General features: G+C 42.9%; 1 protein-coding gene across 7 annotated transcripts in view; it reads right to left on the bottom strand.

Annotated features, from left to right (window-relative positions):
- The window catches only part of PTPRA (protein tyrosine phosphatase receptor type A), a 177,383-nt gene extending 157,939 nt beyond the window's left edge, over positions 1-19,444 (bottom strand). For 5 of the 7 annotated variants that reach the window (XM_058433070.1, XM_058433071.1, XM_032142637.2 and 2 more), the window contains exon 1: positions 19,165-19,436. The gene's annotated coding sequence lies outside the window, so the exon portion shown is untranslated. Of the gene's footprint in view, positions 1-19,164 lie in introns of all 7 variants that reach the window. The other 2 variants (XM_032142640.2, XM_032142641.2) reach the window with 1 other exon arrangement.
- Between the last annotated feature and the right edge of the window lie 728 nt (positions 19,445-20,172).

Raw genomic sequence — 20,172 nt, 5'->3', positions numbered from 1 at the left:
TAATCCCTTCAGGAGAGCTGTGGCCTACCTAAAGCAGAAAATAAAGACAGAATTAGATGCTAAGTGAGGCTTGGCTCACTGAACAGCTAAACTGAACTTAGTCCTGCTGCCACTAAACTCAACTGGGTAAATACAGATGCTCCTTGCCCTACAATGGGGCTATATTCCAATATACCCACCATAAATTGAAAATATCATATAAGTAGGAAATGCATTTAATACACTTTACCTACCGAATGCCACAGTTAGCCTAGCCCACCTTAAATGAGTTCAGAACACTTACATTAGCGTACAGTTGGGCAGAATCATCCGGCAACACAGTACACCATGGAGTACAGTCATTTACCCTCCTGATCATGTGGCTGACTGGGAGGTGTGGGTCAATGCTTCTGCCCAGCACCGTGAGAAATTGTCACACTGCCTATCACTAGCCTGGGAAAAGATCAAATTTCAAAATTGGAAGTACAATTTCTACTGAATACGTATATCACACCAGCTTTCCCACCATCATAGTATAAAAATCATAAGTTGAACCATCATAAATCAGGGACCATCTATAATGTGAATCCATGCTTCAGTAAATTACATACAGTTGGCCCTTTTTTTTTTTTTGAGACAGAGTCTCATTCTGTTGCCCACGCTGGAATGCTGTGGCAGGATCTTGGCTCACTGCAACCTTCACCTCCCGGGTTCAAGCAATTGTCCTGCCTCAGCCTCCAGGGTAGCTAGGATTACAGGCACCTGCCACCACGCCCAGCTAATTTTTCTATTTTTAGTAGAGACAGGGTTTCACCATATTGGCCAGGCTGGTCTCAAGCTCCTGACCTCAGGCAATCTGCCCACCCCAGACTCCCAAAGTGCTGGGATTACGGGTGTGAGCCACCGCGCCCGGCCCAGTTGACCCTCTCTATCTGTGGGTTGCACATCCACAATCAAAAAAATAAATAAATAAAACCATAAAATAAGAAACAAATTTAAAAATACAGTATAACAGCTATTTACATAGTATTTGCATTGTTTTAGCCATATAGGTAATCTGGAGATTATTTAGGGCCTATAAAGTACACAGGATGATGTGCATAGGTTACATGCAAATATGCCATTTTATATAAGGCACCCGAGTATCCCTGGATTTTGATCTCCATGGGGGATCCTGGAATCAATCACCCGAACATACTAAGAGACAACTGCATTACTATACCTTTTGGACTATCAGGATCCTTCTGAGACTATAAATGTTTAATCTACACATGCCAATGTGTGAATTATCATATGATGTAAGTGTATGAATTATCATACAATAAGTGACTTGACAGATATAAGCACAGAATCTATACTGGGTCAGACTTGGAGTAGTCAGTAAGGAAACGCTGACTGGAGGAGCTGATCTCTATCTGATAAACTATAATGTCAAGTAAGAAGGAGGGAGGTGGGCAGTCCAACCAAAGACAGAGAGCAAGAAAGAGCACAGCACCACCAAGGATCAAGGGGCAGTGGGCTCAGGGAAAAGATAAGGCTACCAACATTAAGAGGAGTTGGATCATGAGGGCTTGCTCTGTTAAGGAGTTTGGATTTTATTCATAGAATCTTAAGTTGGGAAGTTAAAGAGATCACTTTTGGCAGTCATCTAATGAATGACTTGGAATAAGAAACTAATAATGAGTAGACAACAAGGGAACCTGCAGCAGTCATCTAGGTGAGAAGCAGCCTGAATTAAGGGATAGGAGAAATGGTAGAAAATAGGCAAATTTGAGAAATGTTACAGATGTAAAACAGATAGGAACAGATCACCAACCAGATGAACAACATCCAAGTTTCCAGTTTGGGTCACTGTGTTGTGCCATTCATCAAGATAGAGATTACAAAAATAACACACTAAAAAGGAAGATGAGTCAGTTCTGAGACTGTTGCAGGTACCTGGGAGATAGCCCAATGGAGACCAGCAGGCTGTTGGCTGTCATCCAGATGGGTTCTGAGGACAAAGTTTCTCCTAATTAGCAAGGAAGCTGAAACCATGGACATGTGCTTCCAGGAAGAATGTGTAGAATCAACACAAGAGGGCCAGAGATGGAATCTTTGGTAACTCAAACAAGGAGTGGTCAAAGAAGAGGGGCCTAGGGAACTGAGGAGTGGCCACAAAGATAGAAAGAGGAAAACCAGGAGAATGTGTCACATAACGCAGGGAAAGATAGTTCAGGGAATAAAGACTGTAAAGTTGATCACATTTACTCAGTTTTTTTCTCTCTTCCCTCTCCCATCCTTTTCACACTCTCCCCTGTTAAAATCAGAAAGGTAAAAAGTTATTCTGTGATAATTCAAATAATGCTACACTGTGCCCCAAATCAACTACTAGCAAGGGAAGACAGAGAATCAAGATCATTATATTTTCTAACATTTATTAAAGATTTACTATGTGCTAAGAACTGAGCTAAGCATTTACCACGCACTACCTAATGCTTAAAACAAACAAATACATAGAGTACTATAGCTGAACCCATTTACTAGGTGACAAAAGTGAGTCTCAGAAGAGCTAAGTGTTTTGCCCAAGTTCACAGAAAGCATGGCAGGCATGGAATATGAACCCTCGTCTATCCAACACCCAAAATTAAAATAACTGTAGGGCCTGATAAGGAATATATAAAAGAAACACAAAATCCAATTTGACCAGGAAAAAAAACTGATTGAAGGGTTATTTTTGAAGAAAAAGCCAGGCATGGTGGCTTATGCCTATAATCCCAGCACTTGGGCAGGCTGAGGTGGGAGGACTGTTTGAGGCCAGGAATTTGAGATCATCCTAGGCTCATAGTTAGGCCTCATCTCTACAAAAAAAAAAAAAAAAATCAAAAAATTAGCTGGGCATGATGACGTAGATCTGTGGTCCCAGCTACTTACTCAGGAGGCTGAGGTGGGAGGACTGCATGAGCCCAGGAGGTCAAGGCTGCAGTGAGCTGTGATTGCACCATTGCACACCAGCATGGGCAACCTGCCAAGACCCTGTCTCAAAAAAAGGTATGGGGGATTGCAAAACAAACTCTGAACATGGATTCCCCCTTTGATGCCACATTCAGGACTCTTAACATAAGGAAGGGCACAGCATCTCTCGAGTAGAATTATCCTGCAAACACAGAGCCCTTAGTTCCCTTTCCCAGTCTCAAATCTCTGACCAATAATAACTTTATCGTGATTCTGTATTTTTAATTTGATAACCATGGCTTTCTGAGATGATAAAACTGTCCTCCTTAATTGGGTAAGTGGCATCACAACCCCAGAAAGAAAAGACATGAGCAATAAAGTGAGGTATGGCGTATCAAATCATGGTACTACTAGTACTTTTGTATTGTTTGGGACATGTGTTTTTTAAATGTTGGTAATTCAGATTCAGCTAACGAAAAGCATTGGAAGTCTTAACCGAAACCTGCTTTACTATATTTACAAATTTAATTTCTTAGTATCACAGATTGCCCAAGAGCTTAAGAAGATTCTGTTTAAGGTGGTAACTCTGACCTGTCAAGGACTGACTGTGTAAATGTATTTTAAACATCTAAGGAAGCCGGGCGCGGTGGCTCACGCTTGTAATCCCAGCACTTTGGGAGGCCGAGGCGGGCGGATCACAAGGTCAGGAGATCGAGACCACGGTGAAACCCTGTCTCTACTAAAAATATAAAAAAATTAGCCGGGCGTGGTGGCGGGCGCCTGTAGTCCCAGCTACTCGGAGAGGCTGAGGCAGGAGAATGGCGTGAACCCGGGAGGCGGAGCTTGCAGTGAGCCGAGATCGCGCCACTGCACTCAAGCCTGGGTGACAGAGTGAGACTCCGTCTCAAAAAAAAAAAAAAAAAAAAAAAAAAAAAAAAAAAAAAAAAAAAAAACATCTAAGGAAATTTAATTCACTAAGTAAGGGGCCTGGAGCAATTAAATCTGTTAAACTTATATTAACTTAATTGACAAGCAGGTGAAAATTACTGTTCTTATTTCTATACAAAATGCCTATGCTTACAAGTACAGTAACAAGACTAAAAGAAAACTGAGTTTTAAATTTACCACTTTAATACATATTAACTTAAAGCCCAAGTAATTTTTAAATAGTCCTTCTGTACACAAAAGCCCCTTTCCCACATCAAAAAACTTACACATATAACAGAGCTGCTCTATTAACCACTACTTGCTCAACAAATGCCCTCTTCAAAGTAGAACCTTTGAAAACTTACCAAGTACAACTGGATAAGTATGGATGGTTTAAGTAATCTCTCCCACTAACATTGGGGAAACCGAATTGAGCTCCACTTAAGATTCCACCCAAAGGTAAGAACATCTCATCTCAATCTGCTATAACATTCACCCCTTTTGATAAACATAAAACTCTCCTATCTTCCCTTATTGTTACTTGAAATACCAAACTTAAGTAACTCACATTTTATGGGCATGTAGTATTTCAGGATGGTTTCACAAATATTGCTCATAGTACTTGTGGATGCCTATGGAAAGGGAAAGCTGGAAGGCAGGGGGAGAGGAAACTACCTTTTACTATGTATACTATATATACTATTAGACCTATATACTTTTAGAACTATTAACATGGACACATATTATTCAAGTATATACATAATTTTAAATTAAGCAAAATTTTGAGACAAACACTAACAAACCTTTTTTTTTTTTTCAATGCTTTTTCTTTTTGAGACAGGGGTCTCACTCTGCTGCCCAGGCTGGAGTGCTGTGGTATGTTCACTGCAGCCTTGACCTCTTGGGCTTAAGCAATCCTCCCACCTCAGTCTCCCAAGTAGCTAGGACTACAGGTGCATGCGATTACACCTGGCTAGCTTTTATTTTTCTGTAGAAGCAGGGTCTCACTATGTTGCCCAGGCTGGTCTCGAACTCCTGGGCTCAAGTGATCCTCCCATGTCGGCCTCCAAAAGTGCTAGGATTACAGGCGTGAGCCACCACGCCTAGCCTGAAAATGCATTTTCAAACTTACGTCTTCCCCACGTCAGTCATATTGAGAATCACTGACTTAGGGGTTCACAACTGCTGCTGATGGCACTACTGCTCACTAGGCGTGAAATACAGGAAGAAAAGGGGTTTTCTTTGTCTTCCACCAGCTGGTAGCAAGAACCTAGCCCAGATATAGTCTCCCTGAGCTGCTTCTATTTCTCATCTGTGTTTGAGGGCTTTGAAGGACCATTCTAGCTACCACCCCAAACTGGGGAGAGAGAAATACTGGCTGGAAATCACTGTGAAATCTGTCCCTGTTAACAAAGTGGGCAGGCCCAAGAGGTAAGAGGCACTGGAAGGCAGTGATCTCACAGACAGCGTGAGCAGAGGCACTGAGTCAGGGACATTCACATCACTGGGGACATGGGGACCAGGAGAGCAGAAGTATCCCTGTAAAAGCTTGGGCCTCCAGTTCCTTTTAGACAGTGAAAGTCCTGGAACTATCCCATACTGCTCTGGTAACAGTGCTGCTAACATTATCAAAGGAAGACATTCTCTTTATTAATGGTAGTATCAATGCATTTACAATATTGTAATAAGCCACTTGTCAACCAATATTTGAAAACTAGTTACTTGTTAAGCTATCTGTCAATCAATATTTAAGAACTACTTGCACAATTCACAGGGGCCAGGTTTCAACTTCTTCCCACACACAAAAGCTCAGTTCATTAACTAGCAATCATCTCTTCCAAAAAGCCAGAAATCTAGAACCCTAACGCCTCTACTGCTTAAATCATACTTGTCCATGTATCTCCATCCCTATCACCACTCCTCCCACCCTAAGCCAATCCAGAACACCATCATCACTGGCAACATTTGCTCTAATAAACACCAAACAAGTCTCTGTACCCTGCCCAGTCCATTCTCCACAAACAAACCTTTTACTGCACATCCACCAATAAATAAGTGACAAACCTTTTGACTGCACATCCGCCAATAAATAAGAGTCTACATCCCCAACACATGTTCATTTACAAACAGAACAGAGGTACTAATACCTATAAATACTACAAAACATTTCAAATGAAATAAATAATGATCACAATAATAGTACTCCCATCAATTAAAACAGTAATATAAAACCCATCTTAAAAATATTTTAGTGTGCTCCATATGATTAAATATTTCTCATTATGTTTGAAAAATCTCATTTTAATATTTTACGATAGAGCAATTTAAAAGTCCTATTCCAAGTCAATCCTTGGTTTTAATGCTAACATAACCAAAAAGAAACGTGAATCCAAAGGAAGAAGCACTATGGCTGTGTTTACTAAATTGTGATAATCATTTTTTCGCCCCATTATACAAATATTTCCTTTTAAATATGGCTAGCAAATATCCATCTTCTGTGATATAATTACTTTTGAAAGTTAATCAAAGATACTACATTTTTAAATTTTTCTTTTTTTTTCTTTTCTTTTTTCTCTTTTTGAGACAGAGTTTCACTCTAGTTGCCCAGGCTGGAGTACAATGGTGTGATCTCAGCTCAGGGCAACCTCCACCTCCCGGGTTAAAGCAATTCTCCTGCCTCGGCCTCCCGAGTAGCCGGGATTACAGGTATGCACCACCATGCCCGGCTAATTTTGTATTTTTTTTTTTTTTTTAGTAGAGACGGGGTTTCTCCATGTTTGTCAGGCTGGTCTCGAACTCCCAACCTCACGTGATCCGCCCGCCTCCGCCTCCTAAAGTGCTGGGATTACAGGTGTGAGCCACCGTGCCCAGCCACATTTTTCTATTTCTAACAAATGGACTTGAAATCCACTAAAACTCTTCCCTTACAGTGGTTTCTCTTTTAATTTTTTACTATGGGAATTCTCAAACATATACAACAGTAGAGAAAATACTATAATAAACCCTTATATACCTATTATCCAGCTTCAATAATTATCAACGTATGGCAATTCTTGTCTCATCTGTAATCCTCCAAACATGCTGAATTATTTTAAAGCAAATTCCAGATATCAACATCATTTAATCCAAAATACTTCAGTACTTATCTGTAAGAGAAAGGAGTCTTTTATGTAACCATACTACAATAATACCTTTAAAAAATTAAAATTGTTTAAAAATCATCTAATATACAAGTGGTTTTCAAATTTAAATTACTCCCAATGGGCTCATAAATAACTTTTTACAGTTGGTTTGAATGAAACAGGATCTAAACAAGATCTATACTTATGTTCAATTAATGTTTCAAGTCTTTTTTATTTTTTCCAAGACGGAGTCTTGCTCTGTCACCCACGCTGGAGTGCGGTGGCATGATCTCACTGCAACCTCCGCCTCCCGGGTTCAAGCAATTCTCCTGCCTCAGCCTCCCAAGTAGCTGGGATTATAGATGCGTGACACCATGCCCGACTATTTTTTGTATTTTTAGTAGAAACGGGGTTTCGCCATGTTGGTCAGGCTGTTCTCGAACTCCTGACCTCATGATCCGCCCACCTCGGCCTCCCAAACTGCTGGGATTACAGGCGTGGGCCACCACGCCCAGCCTCAAGTCTTTTTTAATCTGTAGCAGTTCGTCTACTTTTTTTTTGCCATTCATTTGAAGTAAATGGGTTCATTTGTCCTATAATATTTTTCACATTCTAAATTTGCCAATTATATCCTATAAACCGGTAATCAGATCTACACTAATCAGAGGAAGGTTTGACTCTGTTTGTTGGGGCAAGCAAGACTATTTCATGAATGATATGTTCTTCCTAGTATCACATAGAAAGAATGTAAGATTTGGTTGTCCCAATTTTAGAGATGTTATGATTGATCAGAAGATTGTCAGACTGATCCCTTTATTATAAAGTTCCCTAATGGTTTTAACAGCCACTGGTGATCAATGCTTAGATTCTTTATTTCATTAGATCATCTGGAAATGTTTTTAGAAACACATTTGGAGATTTTTATTAGGTTACAAAATTGTTTCTAAGTTTTTCATGTGTAAAATGAATTTTATAGATGCAACAAAATCACAGTGAGATCATGAGTCATTAAGGAAATGCAAATTAAAACCATAATGCAATACCACTTTACACCTACTAGGATGGCTACAGTTAAAAAAAAAACAATAACAAAGGTTGACAAGGATATGGAGAAACTGATACACTCATACACTGCTGCTGGGATTGTAAAAAGGTGCAGGCGTTCTTTTTATTCCTCAACAAAGTTAGTGGTTCCTCAAACTGGGCGCGGTGGCTCACGCCTATAATACCAGCACTTTGGGAGGCCGAGGCGGGCAGATCACAAGGTCGAGACCATCCTGGCTAACACTGTGAAATCCCGTCTCTACTAAAAATACAAAAAATTAGCTGGACGTGGTGGCGGGAGCCTGTAGTCCCAGCTACTTGGGAGGCTGAGGCAGAATGGCGTGAACCTGGGAGGCGGAGCTTGCAGTAAGCCGAAATCGTGCCACTGCACTCCAGCCTGGGCGACAGAGCAAGACTCCATCTCAAAAAACAAACAAACAAACAAACAAAAAAAACCCAACATAGAGTTACCATTTGACTCAGCAGTTCCACTCCTAGATCTACCCAAAAGGATATGCCCACGCAAAAACCTGAACACACAACCCACAGATGGGAAAAAATATTTACAAATCGTATATATGATATGGGACTTATATCTAAAAATATATAAGTAACTCAAAAATAAAAAGAGCAATAACTAAATTTTAAAATGAGCCAAGTATCTGAATAGACATTTCCCCAAAGAACATACACAAACGGCCAACAGCACATGAAAAGATGCACATCATAAATCATCATGGAAATGCAAATAAAAACCACAATGAGATACAACTTCACACCCACTAAGATGGCTATAATCAAAAAGAGAGTAACAAATGTTGGCAAAGATGGGAGACATTGGGACCCGAGCATTGCTGGGAGAAACTGGACCCCTATTGCATTGCTGCTGGAACCCTTGTGAGTTGCTAGGAATGGGTAGTCACTTTAGAAAACAGTTTGACAGCCCCTCAAAGTTAGTCACCGTTTAATCCAGCAATCCTCCTAGGTGTGTGTGTGTGTGTGTATATATATATATATATATATATATACCCAAGAGAAATTAAAACCTATGACTACACAAAAATTTATACATGAATATTCATAGCAGCATTATTCATAAAGCCAAGAAGCAGAAACAAATAAATGTCCATCAATTGATGAACCAGTTAGCCAAATGTCATATATCAATATAATGGAATATTATTCAGCCATAAGAAGGAATGAAGTACTGATACATGGTACAACATGAATGAACCCCAGAAACATTATGCTAAGTAAAAGAAGCCAGCTACAAAAGGTCACATATTGTATGATTTCATTTATATGAAATGTCCAGAATAGGCAAATCCAAAGAAACAGGAAGATTAGTAGTTGCCAGGGACTGGAGGGAGGAGAGAATGGGAAGTGAGGCTAATGGGTGCAGGGTCTCTTTTTGGGGTGATGAAATGTTCTTAAACTAGACAGTGGCAAAAGCTGCACAACTCTATGTATATACTAAAAACCACAGAACTATACACTTTAAAAGGGAGAATTTTATAATATGTAAGTTATAGCTCATAATGATTACGTGTAAAAAAAATTACAACGAGGAAAATGCTCTACCATTGCACATTTCTTTCTAAGAAAAGAAGTAGTTCCTTTCTCATTCACTATTTAAATAATACTTTTACTTGAAGAAACAGATTAAGATATTATTTTTTCAAATGATATTTGCTAGGTTCAGGTTGAGTATTCCTTATCTGAAATGCTTGGGACCAGAAGTATTTCAGATTTCAGGTATTTTTCAGATTTTGTAATATTTGCATTATTCCTACTGGTTGCAAAATTAGCTGGGCATGGTGGTGCATGCCTGTAGTCCCAGCTACTCAGGAGGCTGAGGTGGGAGGATCACCTGAGCCCAGGAGGTCAAGGCTGCAATGAGCCATGATCATGCCACTGCACTCCAGCCTGGGCTACAGAGTGAGAACCTGTCTCAAAAAAAAAAAAAAAAAAAAAAAAAAGTGTTGGATTTGGGAGCCTTTTGGATTTCATATTAGGATTACTCAAACTGTAGCCACTTATCATAACAAAAAGTTGGCATTTTTTAAAAAAAGAAAAATGCAAAACTCATCAACAACTCTACCATAAGATAATTAACAAATAAGTGGACTCAACAGCCTGCCCATAGAGAAGTAATGAATGAATTTCATTCTTTTGTTCAGTCAAAGCAGCTGTTCCATTAATTTACATTCAGTCTATTATTCCATATAGTAATGTTCTTATGAAGGCAATCATTTACTATTAAGAATATGTCTTCTCCAGTACAACTTTCCTCCAGTAGCTCACAAAAGAAGTGGTCCTTATTCTTGGATGTAACTATTAAAAGGTAATCTAGGCCTAGCACAGTTGGCACAGTGGCTCATGCCTGTAATCCCAGCACTTTGGGAAGTCTTTTGGCAGGTGGATTGCTTGAGCCAGGAGTTCGAGGCCAGCCTGGGCAACATAGTGAGACCTCATCTCTTCTAAAAATAAAAAATCAAAAAAAATAGGTATGGTGGTGCATGCCTGTGGTCCCAGCTACTTGGGAGGCTGGGGTAGGATGATCACTTGAGACTGGGAGGTCAATGCTGCAGTGAACCATGATGGTGCCACTGCACTCCAGCCTGGGTGACAGAACAAAACTGTCTCAAAAAAAAAAAAAAAAAAAAAAAAGAAAGAAAAGAAAAAAGAGAATCTAGCAATACTGAGACATGCTAGAAGCTTCTGTACTTTTATAACCATATACCAAACTTCCCACACTGCAAAATTTGTTCTAATATTGTTTGTTCACATATTCAGCAACGTTTTCTATACATCTTCCAATGGTATTTTGATTTCCTGACAAAATTATTTTCCATGTAGTACATCAGTCTGTCTTTTGTTTAAGTGGGCCTTCTGGAGGTGGGGCAGGAAGAATCTGCCAAGGGTATGTGTTTTTTTTGTCTTTTTTTTTCCCCCTGAAACAGTCTCGCTCTGTCTCCCACGCTGGAGTACAGTGGCGCAACCTCAGCTCACTGCAATCTCCACCTCCCAGGTTCAAGCGATTGTCCTGCCTCAGCCTCCCGAGTAGCTGGGACTACAGGCACGCCCACCATACCTGGCTAATTTCTGTGTTTTTAGTAGAGACGGGGTTTTGCCATGTTGGCCAGGCTGGTTTCAAACTCCTGACCTCAGGTGATCCGTCCACCTCGACCTCCCAAAGTGCTGGGATTACATGCATGAGCCACTGCACCCCGCCCCATTTTGTCTTTTATAAGAACAATAAACTTAAAAACTGGCCAGGCATGGTGGTTCACATGTGTAGTCCCAGAGCTTTCGAAGGCCAAGATGGGAAGATCGCTTGAGCACAGGAGTTCAACACTGCAGTGAGCTATCATTGTGCCACTGTACTCCAGCCTGGGCAACAGAGACCCTGTCTCTTAAAAACAAAAAACCCTCAAAATATACATTTTAATCATTGAAGTTGGCAAAATTTTGTAAAGCATCTGATGGAATATCCTTTATCTTTAAACATCACTGCAAAAAAAATGTAGAGGTTCTCTTTTGTTCCAAATTTTTGGTTTTCAAATGCCTTCATACTGGTGATAGCCTCATATTTTATTATTTAATATCTCAAGGTTTTACATACTTTTTTTTTGGAGACAGAGTCTTGCTCTGTCACCCAGGCTTGAGTGCAGTGGCGAGATCTCGGCTCACTGCAAATTCTGCCTCCTGGGCTCAGATGATTCTCCTGCCTCAGCCTCCCAAGTAGCTGAGATTACCCAGAGGCACACACCACCACGCCCTTGTATTTTTAGTAGAGATGGAATTTCACTATGTTGGCCAGGATGGTCTCGATCTCTTGACCTTGTGATCCACCCGCCTTGGCCTCCCAAAGTGCTGGGATTACAGGTGTGAGCCACCACACCCGGTCCTTTTTTTTTTTTAGACACAGTCTCCCTCTGTCCCCCAGGCTAGAGTACAGTGGTGCAATCACGGCTCAATGCAGCCTTGAACTCCTGGGTTCAAGCAATCTTCTGCCTCAGCCTCCCAAGTAAGTGAGACTACAGGCACGTGACACCACATGGCTAATTTTTTATTTTTGGTAGAGATGGGGTCTCGCTATGTTGCCCAGGTTTGTCTTGAGCTCCTGGCCTCCTGCACCTCAGGCTCCCAAAACAGTGGGATTATGGGTGTGAGCCACCGTGCAGCTGGGTTCTACATACGACCAAAAGGAATCTTAAAGCAAAATTCCTATTAATGACAGATCATGAAAGTCCATGTTTCTTATAAATTTCCTGATACTTTCCAATTTAGTAAGAGCTGACTTATTTGAATAGCTCACCAAGAATTCATCACAGGAGTTGGATTAGTGTCACCTCTGACATCTTGTTTGCTTGTGCTTGCATTATTAGTATTTTCTTCGATCACTGGTTTCTCTGCATGTCCATTTTGTAAAGGCTAGTTCAATGAAAACTGGTTAATATAAACTGTTAACAACATGTTGCAATACATGGAGAACAAATGTATAAATATGTCTCTGCTCACTGCAGAATTCAGTCTCTTCCTTCAGGACACCCAAAGGTCTACAGTTAACACTTTAACTGTTTGACCTATAGACCCAAGAAGATGCCAGTGACAATTCCTAAATTAAATGTTTTATCTTATCTTTTAGATAAAAACAATAAAAAGTTCTAAATTTTCTTCCAGTTCCCCTGGATTGTCTTATCTACCTCAATTTGAAAACTACTGCTCTGGACTACAGCCACAGCGAACTTTTTAACAATTGCAAATCAGATCAGTTCACCCTCCTGCTTAAAAATCCTTCAAAGATTTAGCTCTGCCTTCAGGATAAAGTCCAAAATCCTTGCATGCCATACAGGACCCTCAACTCTGCCCCTTGCCATTCTCTAGTCTCAACGCTGTCCTTAGTCTCTAGTTCTCAACTGTGGCTACACATTAGAATCACCTGGGGAGTTAAAATATATATACAGGTATGCATCACTTAACAATGGGAATACATTCTGAGGATGAGTCCTGATGTGATTTCATAATTCTGCAAACATCATAAAGGATACTTACACAAAATGAGATGGTACACCTTGCTACATATCTAGGCTATATTGTATAGCCTACTGCTCCTAGGCTACGAACCTGTACAGCATGTTACTGTACTGAATACTGTAAGTAACTGACACAATAAGTATTTGTGTATTTAAACATATCTAAAAATAGAAAAGGTATAGTAAAATTATGGATTATAATCTTATGGGACCACTGTTGTATATGCAGTCTCTCCTTGATGGAAACATCATTACACTGTGCATGACTGTATACACATTCTCAGGCCACAACTGAGACCAATTAAATCAAAATGCCTGCAGGTGGGGCATTTGCAACGCTGATTTTTCTAAGTTCCCCAGGTGAATCTAAAGTGCAGCCTAGGCAGAGAATTACTCTGTCACTGCAAGCCACCTGCCCCTTCCTGCTCACCATGGTCAGCCAGTTTTAGGTGCTCACCAAGCTCTGAATTAGGCCTTGCTACGCCAAGTGTGATCCACCCACCAGCAGCATCTGCCTCACCCAGGAGCTAGTTAGTAACACAGAATCCCAAGTCCCACCCCAGACCTACTGATTCAGGACTTGGCATTTTAACAAGATTCCCAGATGGTTCATGAGCACATTCAAGTTAGCAAAGCGCTGCCCTGAGCTACCAAATCCCTTCTCAGCTGAGGGCCTTCACAAATGTTTAACTGCAAATGTTGTTTAGCTGCTGAACTTCTCTGGCACTCCCAAGACACCCTATTCTTCCCCTTTCATCACATCTATAATTACCATAGATGATTTTAATGTCTGGCTACTGCACTAACCCAAAAGTGTCATGAGGACAGACATCACGTCCATGTTACTCTGGGGTGTCCCCAGCTTCCGGCACAATGCCTGGTATTTCCAACTGAACAGCATCTAGTCATGTTTTATACTGCTATGATCCTATTCTAAACTTCCACAATATTTCAATCTCATCAACCAAATCTTTCTTCAACCACAAGCTGGCTTTAGTTACATAAATCTTGGAGATAATCTATATCACAGCACTGTACTTCTTTCAAAAAATCTAAATTAGCTACTGGTCTCTTTTTCCAAAGCAACGTAAATTAAACCTAATTCAAGGTATCATTACATCTCTTTGTAATAGCACTAGATGGGTTGTCAAGAAATGGCCCCATAAATTGCTGATAGTGTTGGAAACTAGTTCAACCTTTACAGATTGCAATTAGGCACTGAAACTGTATCCTCTGACTTGGTGAGCCCAGGTTGGGAGTAAGAGTCCAAGGAAATAATCCAAAAGAAGTATTTGAATAAGGGGTATAAAAGTACCATTTATAATAGCAAAAAGGTAGAAAAAAATAAAAGAATAAAAAGGATTGCACCAACTACAGCTGTTGGCTGAGAGTGGTGGCTCACATCTGTAATCCCAGCACTTTGGGAGGCCAAGGCGGGTAGATCACTTGAGTCCAGGAGTTCAAGACCAGCCTGGGCAACATGAAAATGTCTCTACAAAAAATAAGAAAATTAGCTGGTTGTGGTGGCACAGACCTGTGCAGTCCCAGCTATTTGGGTGGCTGAGGTGGGAAGATCATTTAGCCCAGGAGGTCAAGGCTGCAGTGAGCTGTGATCATGCCACTGCACTCCAGCCAGGGTGGCAGAGTGAGACCCTGTCTCAAAAAAACAAAAACAAAAACAAACAAATAAAAAAACTACAGCTGTCGATGCATGGAATACTATACTGTGATTTTTTTTTTTTTTTTTTTGAGACGGAGTCTTGCTCTGTCGCCAGGCTGGAGTACAGTGGCAAGATCTTGGCTCACTGCAACCTCTGTCACCTGGGTTCAAGTGATTCTCATGCCTTAGCCTCCCGAGTAGCTGAGATTACAGACACGCACCACCACACCCAGCTAATTTTTGTATTTTTAGTAGAGATGGGGTTTCACCATGTTGGCCAAGATGGTCTTGATCTCTTGACCTTATGATCCACCCGCCTCGGCCTCCCAAAGTGCTGGGATTACAGGCGTGAGCCACTGCACCCAGCCTGTGATTTTAAATGAACAAATACTTAAATGAGTAAATATAAAATATTTTATGCTATTCAAGAATTCAAAGATCATATTCTATATGTACTGACTGCTACTATAAAAATTATGTCTTGTACACTGACACAAATGGATGTGAATTTAGAGTAAAATAAATATAGTTCTACATTTAATGGATTCTCTTTTCCATAGAGAATACATTAAAATAAATTTTAATGTTGGGCTATTTTTGGGCCTGCTGTTCAGTTTTATTAGTGTTATATTATTGCTATTTTTGGTGTACTCAGACTCAATAAAAAACCATTTCTTCACCGGGCACCGTGGCTCATGCCTGTAATCCCAGCACTTTGGGAGGCCAAGACCAGTGGATCACCTGAGGTCAGGAGTTTGAGACCAGCCTTACCAACATGGAGAAACCCCGTCTTTACTAAAAACACAAAATTAGCCAGTTATGGTGACACATGCCTGTAATCCCAGCTACTCGGGAGGCTGAGGCAGGAGAATCGCTTGAACCCGGGAGGCAGAAGTTGCGTGAGCCAAGATAGCGCCATTGCATTCCAGCCTGGGCAACAAGAGCAAAACTCCATCTCAAAAAACAAACAAACAAACAAACAAAATTTCTTCAGCTTTGTCATTTGGAAACATTTATTATTGCACTGGAAGTAAAATCACAAGATTCTATATTTGGCCAGTTTCCCTCTCATAACTCAAACTTCACCTGCATCTCATTTTTTTCCATGTGAAAATGGAGAAAAATAATGCAATAATGTTTACAAACTGACACTGAGCACCTCCAATGAACGGTGCTGGCAAATACAAACATGAGGGGTGCAAAAATACAAAACAAAAAACCCACCACCACCCGCACTGATCATCTTGCACAAGTTACTTTTATCCTTCTAGGCCTCAACCTCTCCCTCTGTAAATTCAAAGAAACTGGCTAGATTCGCATAGGGTGGGGGAGGATTTGTGGAGGGAAAGTAGGCATATAATAGCTGAAAAAGCATCATAGTTGATCCTCCTGAATTCTCTGAAGATCATCTATCCAGCTATACATTTTGGGGGAGAGGATAAATTGGTACAGCCCCCCGAAAAGGGATGGCAGTCTGGCTCCATGTCTGCAAATAAAAAATGCAGACATATCTGTTGACCCAGTAATTCCACTTCTAAAAGCATACTGTTCAGATAACTTTGCAAATGAGCACATAACACAGTATGTACGAGGACATTCATTGCTGTAATAGAAGAACCTGGAAACAAATATTTAACCCAAAGATGTTACAATACAGCCATACAACTAAGTAAGTAAAAGAATGTCAACAGAAAGAACAAATAACTCTCTATATAAGTTGATAATAGAATGATTTCCTAAATATGTTAAGTAAAAAAACCCAGTAAGGTGTGAGTGGTACGTCCCATGGTGGGAGAAGTATGGATAAGCAGGCACATATTTATAAAGGAACAGTGTCTATGGAAGGCCATATAAACTGAAAACTTCAGCCATCTCTGGGGAGGAGGTTAAGGAGACAGGAGACTTGGGGCCAGGGTAGGAGGGACATTTTTCTCTACATACTCTTTTGTATTGCTAGAACTTTTGAATTTTTCTCTCATCTGCATTAATTATCTTTTCCCAAAATTGAGCAGGATTCTCTCTACACCTTCCTCTGGGTCTAAGAGGCTGTGATTCTACCTCTGTCAGACCCAACCAGTGCCTCCTATATTGCAGGGGCATCTGCATTTGGCCCTATACTGCCCCCAAATGATCTTTCCAAAACTCTTTCAGCCCAAGTCCTTGACCTCCTTTAAATCCTCTAGTAGCTCTCCATTGTCCTTATCTGATCCAGCTGTGATTAACCTCTTCCCTCCTCCCCAAGGACAGTGGATTCCTTCCACCACCAAGTCTGCTTGTGCTGCCTCCTCTTGCCTATGTGTGAAGTCCACCACGCACAAACTCTTATGCGTCCTTCATGATCCGAAGGCCTTCCGTCCCAGGAAAGCTTTCCCAAATCACCCAGGCAGGGGATGCTCCCTGCACAGCCTGGCAGAGGCTCTGCAAATACACTGCCAAAATTCAAATCTTGACTATTCCCTCATTTGCCCACTGTTTGGCCTCAGTTTCCAACCCTGTAGAGTAAGCATAAGCCCTTTTATGACTGTTGAAAAGACTGAGGGAATTCATGGAAAACATTACATAGCTTGTCACAAGGCAAATAAAAAATAGCTATTATTATTATTACAATCTTATAGCACCTGTGATGTATTTATATCCACCTATCCTACATTAGACTCTGAGTTCCTCAAAGGTAAGGACTGACTTCTTCACTTTTGTATCCCAAGCAATTCATCTGGCAAAGGAAAGGCACATGAATGTACTTAAGTCAGAGGGTTGGTTTTTCTGGTTCTGTATTTCACCCAGATGTTAAGTGGCTAAACAGAGAACAGGCCCTGGGATCCCACCATGCCTTACAATGCACGGTATCAGCCAGGCCACTTTGAGCAGGCAGAGGTGAAAAGAGACTGAAGGGCTTTTAGTCTTTCAGAGACAGTTTTCTGGAGGCCAGTGGGATATGGGACTTACCAGTTCCCACCTGCTGACTGCTGATGGGGGCTGGGTGGGATGGACATGAGGAAGTGGGGAATCAGAAATACTAAAAGTCCTGGGCATGTACTCCAAGCAGGCCTTCAAAACACGAAAAAATCTCTTGGCAAGTGGATGCCGGGAAATAAACAGAGCCTAGGCATAAGAGAGAAGAGATTGGAAAGAATCTACAAGACAACTTGGAGGAAGAATTCTCCCACCATGGGAGACAGAAAGGTGGGCAAGACACAGCTCCTGCCCGTAAGAAGTTTCTCAAATGAGAAGAACTTTAAAAGAAAAAGTGGAGCTTGGCAGGTAAAGGTGGGGAAGAAAGAGGATCACATAAAACAAAAACATCCCAACATGTGAGGGGGCAGTCAAGCAGCTCTGAATACTAGCCAGCAAGCGGGATGAGAGGAAGGAGAATTGAAGGATTAGATTAGGCTAAAAGTAAAGGAGTAAAATGAGGCAAGATTGTCAAGGGCTTTGTATGACCTGATAAGGCATTTTAGGCTTCATTCATCCCATGGGAAAAAGAAAAGCGAGGGAGTTTTTAAGTAAACAAGTGACAGCATCAGATCTGTGTTTCTGAAAGGAGTGGCCAGGCAGGAAGATGTTCGCCCTTTCCTAGTCAGTCCTCCTCTCGCCCACCATCTTCTGTTTCTCAGGCTGCCTGCACAGCTAGCAGGTGGCAAACGAAGCCATCTCCAGGGTGATGTGACTGGTTCTAGAGCCGGAATCCCTCTGCTGAGCAAAGGCTTCTGATGGCGTTCACCCTGCAGAGGGTGGATTTGCACATTCTTCTTTTCCTGTCTTGCAAATATCATCAGTGATCTCAAAAATAAAAACGAAACCCTCAAGACAGGACTCAGCTCTGCTTTTTTTTTTAATCTTCAGGAGATATAATTAGGAACTAATTTTTTCAAAAAATTTTTTTTATTTACCGAAAGTAAAAAGGGAGGGGACCTGCGTTCTCAATTGGCCTATTCTGAATTCTGGGCAGCTCTCAGCCCTTATTTCCCTTCTTAAACAGCCTCAACAGTTAGGAGAGGGCAGCAAGGAGAGGGACCTAGAAGACGGGCCGGGGGACCGAGGGAGGTGGACTTGAAGGGAAAGAAAAGTTGGTCACTGCAAAAGCAAATTTTCTCATGCCAAGAGTTTTCCTCTTTCCTCCTATTAAATGGACCTGAGCAAATTCTGCTCTCGCCGTTCTAAGTTTCTTCTCTGAGAATGAACTCTGGCAGTGCCCTGGCCTGGTCCCAGGAGGACGCACGCAAAGTTCCTGGGCAGTCGCGAGGGGTCGGCGCCCGGGCCGGCACGTTTCCGGGGACCCCCTCCCCGCGACGCAAGGATGCACAATCAAACTGCAGGCGCCCGCAGGCTTCTACCCGGAAAAGAGGGCTTCGGTCTCCGGGCTCCCGGCTCCGGGCTCTGGCCCGGGACCCCTCCCACCGCCCCCGGGAGCCGCCCCCCTTCCGGAGCCCACCCGGGCGCAGCGGCCGCGAACACTCACAGAGTCGGGCGTTGGGCGGGACCGCTGGGGACGAGGACGGCGGCTCCGCCTCGGCTCCGCGGCGGCGTTTCGGGCCGCCACTCGCCCTCAGGGCCGCCGCCTGGCCCGCGGCTCCGAGCCCCGCGGCGGCGGCGGCGGCCTCGCCTCCATGGCGAGGGGAAGCGGCTGAGGGGCTACTGGGCGGGCGGCGGTGATGGCGGCAGCGGCCGGGGTCCGAGCGCGATCGCGCGCGCGCGCGTCTCTGTCAGCGCCGCACTCGCCGCAGCCTCGCTCCCGACCCGGCCTTGGCTGTAAGGCACGTGTTCATTGGCTGTTCAGAGACAGGCGCTGGTTGGCCGACAGCGAACGGGAGTCTCCGGCCCGCGCGGGCCCCGCCCTTGCGCACCGCTGGGCGCTCACTCGCCGGCTGGGGCGCCGAGCCCGGTCGCACGGTCTCCGGGTAGCTCCAGAGGGGTTCGCCCCGGGGCTGCCCAATCCTTCGGGAAGCTGGACCCCAGAAGGACCGGCTGCGAGTGCACCAGTGCCTTCCGCCACTCTACAGTCACAGGCCTCAGGACTTGGGCCTTCTTCCCAGTTTACAGATGAGGAAACCGAGGCCAGGCACAAACTACACCAATGTCTAGCCACCAGGGCGGCCTGGAACTCGACAGCCATCTTCCTAACCCTCTCCAAACGTGATACTGTGGGTCTTTTTTTCCCTCCCCTAATTGCTGCAAGGAACGACGGATCTCACTGGGGAGGGAGAGGAACCTGCCAAGTCCCTAGAACGGGTCTGGCTCCGTGGGTATCGTCTTACATCAAGTCAGTCCACGCGATCCCCACCCGAGCTCCAGGGTAATCTCCCCCGCTTTCCAGATGCGCATGCTGGGGCCCGGCTCGCCACCGAGCTGAGTAGAAGCACAACACATGGTGCTCTGCGATGGGGGTGCCTTTTGCGATAGGCCTGGCGGGGGAGGGGAGGCTCAAAACGCAGAGAGGAGCCAGAGTGCGCCCTCCCCCGGCCGGGGT

The sequence above is a fragment of the Hylobates moloch genome, unplaced genomic scaffold (genome assembly GCF_009828535.3).
Source record: "Hylobates moloch isolate HMO894 unplaced genomic scaffold, HMol_V3 SCAFFOLD_21, whole genome shotgun sequence".
NCBI classification, from domain to species: Eukaryota; Metazoa; Chordata; class Mammalia; order Primates; family Hylobatidae; genus Hylobates; species Hylobates moloch.
This window is presented reverse-complemented; position numbering and strand designations above follow the sequence as displayed.